Consider the following 9,165-nt stretch of genomic DNA (forward strand, 5'->3'; position numbering starts at 1 on the left):
TGTCTCATCTCCTTTCCCTTTGGGAACATACTTTTTGTGATTAAGAAAGGAAAACAAATAAGCAGGTCCTCACTGCACAGGGGGAGCCATGCTGTGGTGTCTTGGTGTGAGTTCACTTTGCTCCGTGACGTCTGTTCTAAGCTGTATGTGCTTTTGTTAGACTCCTGCATCGCATCTCAGTTTTGAGGACAGTGACCCTAATTGACACAGGCTTTCAATGGCAAGTGATATTTTATACAGAAACTGCATTGAATAGAGAAAGATAGAGGTTTTTGAGGACAGGGAAACACAATAGTCCAAAATGGACTCTGCATCATGTTTATGCTGCTATTGCTTTTTCCACTAAGCAGTTCAGAATTCCAAGTAAAGGAAGGACAGGGAAAATATCAGAAAGGTAAAGCAGGGAATTTGGGAGAATTTCTAGCTGCACAGCTGTAAGATTAAGAGTTAATCATTGTATGGTTTATAGGAAGAAAATAATTATCTTTTATTGTTTTTGAGATTAAAAAAATCCCTTAAGCCTAATTGCAATAATAACTTAATCTGTTGGTCAGTGTTTATTCATTACTCACTCTGTGCTCAGAACTACAACAACTGTCAGGAATGCAGCCATATTGGCCACGATCCCTAACCTAATTATAAGAACGGAGACAAAAACATTAATAAAGTTAGAAAAATCAAAATAATTCTAATTATCCCCAGGAGACTATTGCTGTAGGACTAGAAATTAAATCAGTCATGGGCAGACATATATCAAAACTCAAATCCCATGGCTCAGTGGGCATTTGAGAAGGACAGATTGAGAGGTTCTCACTGAAAACTTTTTTGCAGATGAATAAATTAGATATGGAGAAAGAGTTTGGAGCTCTTTTGAACTTTTCTTTCACCAACTAGTTTTAGGATGGCATAGTTATCATTAAGGAATATGTTGTGTATTTCAGATTTAAGTGATAGGGCAGGTAAAATATAATTTGTGTGATGAGTGTTTTAGAAGCTCTTAACTGCATCTGAAATACCTCTTTAGGGTGCCAGGATATCAGATAAAATGCTCACAGGCACCACCTCTGCATTTCCTTGGGTACAAAGATCTGTGGGTGGAGAAGCAAAGGAGGGAGGGCCACCAACAACCTTGAGTGAGGCCACAGAGGCACATCTTTCAGATGGCACTGTTGCCATTGCCCCATGAAGTCTATAACATAATTTCAACAAAGCAAAGTAAATATAAATAGACCTCAAGGCAAATGAATATGTCACTAGAGGTAGTATATAGGGTAGGAAAGATAAACTAGAATTTGGAATTCTGACAGCCCTAGGTTAGAATTTGTTTCATCACTTATGAGCTGCAGTTAGTCTGAGCAAGCTGTTGATACTCTCTGCTTCCCGTCACTATAAATCCCTCGAAGGCAGGGATTCTGTCTTTAAAACAGTGTTTTTTTATGATTATAGATGTAAGTGATATCCATGGTAGAAATATGGAAGAACAAGTAGAAAATGAAAGTCACCGTTTATGCAAGTCCTATAGCCCTGAACATTTTGTGACACATCTTTCCAGATTTTTTTTTGTGGGTATATATTTAATCAAAATTGTTACTTAATGTCCATGTCCTTGTTCTTTTTAGCCCTTGTGCCTGGTATAAAGAGGAGTTTAGTTAAATGACTAAATAGCCTTGAGCTTCTTAGTCTTCAGATCCATCCCAGAAAAAATGAGAATAAAAACAGCAACTATAGTGTTGGAGTTCTGAGGGTTGAATGAGACGCTGGATGTGTAGGGCTCATTCACTGGTATACAACAGACACTCTGTAATTCAAAACTGTTATTGCTATTATTTTAGTTCTCATTGAAAAGAGAGAGATACACTAAATAGTTTGGTTCAGAGGATTTGAAACCATTCATAATGACCTTTCCTTACAGTTTGGAGACAGTAAATCTAGTATGAAGTGTTTATAATTCTAGAGCATGGGAATGTGCTATGAAGCCTAGTCCAGAAATGGCACTGTATTGGCAAAACCTGTCACTGAAGTCAGGGGTATGAAAGAACAGAGTTGGTTGCAGAGTGTTCTGCTCTGAGTGTGGTGACTTTTATCTTAAGCTGTTTCTTGAATAAGATACAACTTGGCCTCTAATACCAGCAGGTTCTTGACTCAAACTCCGTGGTGTTAAGGATCTCAAGGCTTCTTTCTTTCTTGTAGGTTTCTTCATATAAACCTGTTGTGGACCTGGATTGAGTATAGGAAATGCCTTTAGTGGAGCCATAGGCAAGGATTCTCCAGGTTCCTTGAGCCTCACTCACTGGAGGTACTAGTAGGATTAGAGTTGTAGGTGGGCAGCTACCTTGCAGAATGCTGTAGAGGAAGAAGGATCTCAGAAATCAACCAACCCAGGGGCACCTTGGTGGCTCGGTCGGTTAAGGGTCTGACTCTTGATTTCAGCTCGGGTCATGACCTCATAGTTCGTGGGATTGAGCCCTGTGTCTGGCTCTGTGCAGACAAAACAGAGCCTGCTTAGGATTCTCTGTCTTCCTCTCTCTCTCTCTCTCTCTCAATCTGTCTCTCTCTCTGCCCCTTCCCCACTTGTGTGCGCATGCATGCTCTATCTCAAAATAAACTTAAAAAAATTTTTTTAATTAAAAAAAAAAAAAAAGAAATCAACCACCCCAGTAGCTGTTTTACACACAGTGAACTAAGGCCAGAAGAGATTATGTGAACTTCTCAAGGCCGCGCAACAAACTGGTGACACAACCAGACTTAGAACCAAAAGGTTCCTGTGAAGCAGCAAAATGTAGAAGAAAGAACACAGGTTGGAGTCAGGCTGCTTTAGTTTGAATCCCGGTTCTGCCACTTAGAGGTATATTTAGAGGACACTAAATCTCTCTGAACTTCGTTTTCATCTGTAAATCCAGAATGAAATATGTAGTTGTGTTAGTGTCCTATGGCTGCCATAACAAGTTATCATAAACTTGATGCCATAAAACCAAAGAAATGGATTGTCTCACAATTCTGGGAGCCAGAAGTCCAAACCAAGGTGTTTTGGGGGACCATGCTGTCTTTGAAGGCTCTAGGGAAAGATCCTTCCTTGCTTCCTCACAACTTCTGGCGGTTGCTGGCAGTCCGTGGGTTTCCCTGGCATACAGCAGCATCACTGTTGTCTCTGTCTGTATTGTCACATGTTTTTCCCGAAGTGTGTTGGTCTGTTTCTGTGTCTTCACGTGGCCTTTCCATAAGGACGTTAGTCATTGGATTTGGGGTTCACTCTAATCCAGTATGGCCTGATTTTATTTATTTATGTATTTATTTATTTATTTTTTTAAGCACTTGTCAGTATTTAATGAACCTCTCTTCATGTGGCTTCAAGCTACCAGGACACAGACTCCTCCCACACCCTTAATCTTCTCCTCAGCTCTTCTACTGAAGAATTTGGCCTTCCCCATGACAGGCTGTTTGGGGCGTTTCCCTTTCCCAAAACTTTGTCGTAGCCGGATCGCACCACATCGCTGATAGGAGCAGCTCCCGTCTTGTTTTTGGCAGCCTTTTCCTGTGACTGCTCACTGACCAAGGTCCGCAGTTTATTGAGGCTGACAGTTGGGCAGAAGCCCTGGTTCCTTTTTATGTGGTAATGCCTCACACCAGCTTTTCTGAAGTAACCTGGCTGGTATTTGTCAAAGTTGACCCTGTGGGGATGCATGCCACCGGCATGACCCGGCCTCCTGGGTGCTTCCGGTGCTTGCGGACATGGCCGTGTCCGTGGCGCACGTGGCCCCGAAGTTTCCGGGTCTTCCTCAGTCTGGATGGCCTGTTGGCAGCCCGGAGGAGAGAGCCAGTACGGCCTGATCTTAACTAATTACAACTGCAAAGACGCTATTTGCAAACAAGGTCACGTTCTGAACTTCTGGGTGGACAAGAAGTTTTGGAGGGATGCTATTTAACCCAGCACAGTAGGGTACAGCACTGTTGCCTGGATGAAATCACGTATTGTCTACGAAGTATCTAGCGTGGTTGCTGGTCCATGTTAGTTCACATGGTAGGTAGCTCGACAACTGTTGGTTCTCTGCCTTTCTTTCCAGCCCCCACCCCCGTGGCCACTTGGCCGTTGCAGAACTCCAGGCACTGAACTCACTCTGTTTCCACAGTCTGCGTCTCCCTCTTTCTGCAGTTATTCTGGTATGTTCCCAGCCTTCTTCACTGGCCGGTTGTAATTGTTTTGGATACCAGTTCTTTTATTGAGATTCTGTTCATTTGCAGCTTTCCTAGTTCTAGTTTTCAAGGAGCTTTACTGTAAATATAGTTGGATCAAAAACAACAAAGGGCTGCAGAGCACAGTTATCGGCAAAAGGACTGCTTTTTATTTAATTAGCAAAAACAAAGAAGTACATCCAGTTTTGACAAGGATACTGTGAAAAAGTAAACTAATAATACCTTTGTTGGGGCTCTTAAAACTGTTACACCTTTTCCAAAAATCAATAAAAATAATATACTTTTGCTTTATTAATCTCAGAACTGGGAATCTGTCCTAAGGTAATAATTCAAAATACAGAAAACACCACAAATATTCATCAAAACATGATTTATGCTAGCAAGACTTAAATTTTTTTAAGTTTATTTATTTTGAGAGAGAGAGAGAGAGAGAGAGAGAGAGAGAGAGAGAGACAGGACAAGTAGGGGAGGGGCAGAGAGAGAGAGAGAGAGAGAGATTCCAAAGCAGGCTCTGCACTGTCAGCATGGAGCCCAGTGTGGGTCTTGAACTCATGAGATCATGACCTGAGCTAAAACCCAGAGTTGGGTGCTTAACCAACTGAGCCACCCAGGTGCCCTGATAGTAAGACTTTAGAAACAATGTAAGTGCCTAACAATAAGGATAGTTTAGGTAAACTGTGGTTTGTCCATTTGAGAGAACATTATACAACTATTTAAATATAAATATGAAAAATATGGCTTATTTTTTAAGTGAGAAAAGATAATTACAAATAGATTCATATGTGATTGTGATAAGTGTATGGGGTAATGTCAAAATGAGTAATTTTTTTCTATGTTATAAATTTTCTATAATTTGAAAATATTTTTGTATAATTTTAAGTAAGACAGCAATAATGTAAGGACATAATCCATACAGTTGGGTGACTTGGTAGATATCCCATTTCATCTTTTGGGTGCTAGAGGCTGTGATGCTTAGAGCACTGCTGTTGGCATTAGGTGGAAGCAAGTGTCATTTCTCAAACAGATTAGGACAAACCAGTGTTGTGGGAGCAGTTGCCAGTCAGGGGATTCCTACCTGCATGACCAGTAAACTGGACTCATGAGTTATGGGGCCAGTGACTCACCCCTGACCATAGACAAGCAGCCCCATGAAGAGCTCAAGTAGATGGATGCTAATATCACTTGCCTCGAGAAAAATCTAAAAAGTCAAAACAAAGATGTGACAACAAAAAAAATTGCAAAGGTTTGTTGGTGTGATTTACATTTTATTTTTGCTTCTGGTGAATACATAATAATCCTCCCCTCCCCCAACAAGTGAGAAAAAAATGAAGAATATTATTGAGATACATAAGTTCGTAGGTTACTTTGGACTGTGAATACAAGTTTAATACAGATGATAAAGCTTTAATAATTTATCTTTTTGATATTGGTAAAGTCAAAGAATTCATAACTCCTTGGCTCAATTATATTTACTCATGTTATTAGTTATTTCTAGTCATTTATTTGGGAAATATTTATTGATTCTTATCACAGTCTTAGACTTGGTTATATCTCATGTTAATTTTCTGAATTTCTGTTTATTAGTTTACTATTATGATAATTTTAAAGTACTTCAAAAATAAGGAAAACATACATCACTAAGTTTCAATTCCATTATATGTTCTCAAAGAAGTGGTTCTCAAATTTAATGGGTGCAGGAATCACCAGTGATGATAGTTAAAAATGCAGTTTTCCGGGCATTAACCTCAGAGGCTAGAGAGGAGTCTGGACGTCTTTGAAAGGAGGAAAGCAGAGGGTGCTGCCGCAGGTGGGCTCCCACTCACGCTTTCCAAAAGTGAAAAGTTAGCCACATGAAACCATGTGCCCCCAAATATTTTCCTTTAATATTTGAGGTTGAACATTAATTATCACCGTAAAAAAAAAACAACAATAAAGATGAAAAGTGTTAAAACTTGGCATTGTTTTCCAAAACATGAGTTTTCTTTTCCTTTTTTGGAGGTATGTAAGGAAAGCTCATCACCACGCTGTGAATGATGTCAACTCCTCTGTTCCTAGCACATTTTTGACACGTCACCCTTTTATTTCACAACAAACATGCTGAGGCAATGTTCCTTTTGTTTTAAGAGCTGACGATTGTCAGTTAATTATATCATGTGCTGAAGGAAAATTAATAAGGAATACATTCAACTGCAACTTGCATTTTCAGTATTATTGTCACAAATGAGTGCATTTCAGACACTCTAATATTAGAATCTAGATTCTCATAATGCAGTGTCTACTGTGAAAACCACGTGTAATTGTGTTCTTAACACTCATTCATCCAGTGGTGTCTGAGCTATGAGGTAATAGTGCTTTTCTCTGTTAATAAGTCACTTTCCAGTATGCGAGGTCTTTCTGTTTCCCTTCCTTGAGAAAGCAGATGGGTGATTTATTTTTTAAAAAATCTTACAAGAGAATGGTATAGAAGCCAGTTAAGCCTCGCCTTTTTCCAGAGTTGTCTTTACCTGCAGAATTATCTAGCATAATAAAATGAGGGTAGCTTCTAAATTAAAGATTGCTAAGGCAATGTTTCTTAAACTTTGTTTGCATAAGAACAATATACCATATATAATATTTTTATTAATATTCAGATTTATGGGCCTCCATTCCAATTTATTAAATCTCAAATGAGGACTGAGAATTTACATTTTAAAATACATCCCCGTTTGTTAAACACTGATAGACTGCCTTATATACTTCGAGGAATTTCTCCCCTTGGGAATTTTGTAAAATAACTTAGGAGAGGTAATTATGAGTGACCTATGCTTTGAAACTTTTGGAGGAACTTATTTTAAACCTTAATTAAGGGGAGTTTAGCAGCTTAAAAGAAGCATTGAGAAGTTTTCCAAACATGGATTTTATATTTGGATGGCTATTGGGAATAAGTACACCATTGTATTTCTTTTCGGAAAGCCATGGCCTTTGGCAAGGCCAGAAGTTATTAGGATTTCCAAAACCCTGACAGTGAGAGAACCAAAGGAGTAACAAAGTGTGACAGTGATGGATGGCCCTATGCCAGGCAGTGCTCTAAGCATCTTGTATGTATTAATGAGTTAACCTGACAAGTATCCTACAAAGTAGATATTATTATTTTACTCATCTTGTAAATGGGAAACAGAGGTAGTGAGAAGTGAGTTAGTTTGTCCCCTTCTGTAGCTTGTGAGAAACAGATCCCAGGTTGTTCTGAACTTGAGCATTCTGAAGTGAGGTCTGGGCCTCCACTACTGCACTATGCCACTGATGAAGGGCTGGTTCTCTGGGAAACTCATTTACCTTTCAACCAAATAAGGGGCTTTTTATATTAAGATGAGTATCTACAAAGGCAAAGCAATGACCTACATGCCACTTAGAGCTTTTTGATCTACACTTCCTAAGATTTCTGGAGAAGGCCAACATGAGAGAAAAATAAAAGTAATAGCAAAGGCATTTACTTCAGTATTTGCTTGAACATTTGCTCTCAGAAGTAATAACTATTATCTTTTCAATTATATGAGTAGAGTCTTAGAGTCTTCTCTTTAGAGTCTTAAGAGTCTACAGAAAATTTAGGGATCATTTGGCTCAACAATAAGTATTTCTTCAATGAATGAATGAAAAGTTGGGCCCATTTTGCACATCTACAAGGATGTTCTGCAGGCTGATCAGTGTAACAATTTGCATAAGCATCATTAGAATTATGAGGGGAACTTTAGAGGTCAGTCAAATCTAGAAGGAAAAAGCAGTGTAGATGTGGTCCCATGTCAACCTCCAGGAAGGGTACATTGGGAGGACTAGAACCCCATGTTCAAGTGGGATGAACTGTGTGCCTAGGCTTCACCCTGAGAATCTAGAATGAATGCAGGATGGCTACCCAAGTAGGGTAGACTTGCTTTGTACTAATGGTTTCTGTATTAGTTTTCTATTGCTGCTGTAATAAGTTACCACATACTTAGTGGCTTGAAACAACACAGTCTATAATCTTACAACTCTGTGCATTGGAAGTCTGATGCAGACCTCACTGACCTATAATCAAAGTGTCAGCAATGCTGTGTTCCTTTGTGGAGGTTCTAGGGGAGAATCTTCTTTGTTTTTCCTGCTTTCCAGGTCCATGTACCTTGGCTTGCAACTCTCTCCATTTCCAAAGCCAGTAATGGCAGGTTGAGTTGTTTTCACATTATATCACTCTGATTTCCTCTTCTATACCTCTCTTCCACTTTTAGGAACCTTTCTGATTATGTTGGGCCCACTCAGATAATGGAGGGTGATTTTCCTTTTTAAAGGTGAGCTCATTAGCAACTTTAATTCCACCTGTAACCTTAAATTCCTCTTTGCCATGTAACCCAACATATTCACAGGATCTAAGGAGTAGGGTGTGGACATGAGCATGGATGTTCTGGGGAGATCTTTATTCTGCCTACCACAGCTTCCTAAAGAGTAAGGCAATTAGAGGCAAGGAACATGTTCTAGGATGTAGGGCTCAGTCATCCAAGACTGGATGCCTGACTAAAACGGAAAGCTGCCTGCTCCTGTTCTTGGCAGTTGCAGATTCTGGCAGATGCTGGTAGAGAAACTGTGAGCTGGTTGGCAGAATGAAGATGGAGAGACCATATCATATCTGGAAGGTCTGAAAGAGTCTTATTGGCTGAGAACTCCTCACCTTCTGTGCGCTGACTTCATTGAGTTTGTCCTAATGTTTTTAGAGAAAGAAGGTACTAAGGATTTTTCTCTTAGTAGGAGGACAAGCCAAGTCCTTTACCAGCTCAAGCATAGAAAGGCAGGTAGGAAGGAATACATGTAGAGTTGGAATCCTAGGTAAAAGAGGTAGAAACATGAGCCAAATATACCTACCTTTCCTCTGTCCCTCCTTCCCCTCACTCTCTCCTTACTTTCTTCCTTCTTTCTTTCTAGTTTTCAAATTTGTGCTGTCAGTGTGTTTGGGGAAGGTATTATGAACATAAA

At 39.7% G+C, this 9,165-nt stretch overlaps 1 pseudogene; it reads right to left on the bottom strand.

Moving 5' to 3' along the window:
• Positions 1-3,347: 3,347 nt before the first annotated feature.
• On the bottom strand, positions 3,348-8,592 carry LOC101095231 (annotated as a pseudogene).
• Positions 8,593-9,165: the final 573 nt, after the last annotated feature.

This window comes from Felis catus, chromosome A1, assembly GCF_018350175.1.
Source record: "Felis catus isolate Fca126 chromosome A1, F.catus_Fca126_mat1.0, whole genome shotgun sequence".
Classification (NCBI taxonomy): domain Eukaryota; kingdom Metazoa; phylum Chordata; class Mammalia; order Carnivora; family Felidae; genus Felis; species Felis catus.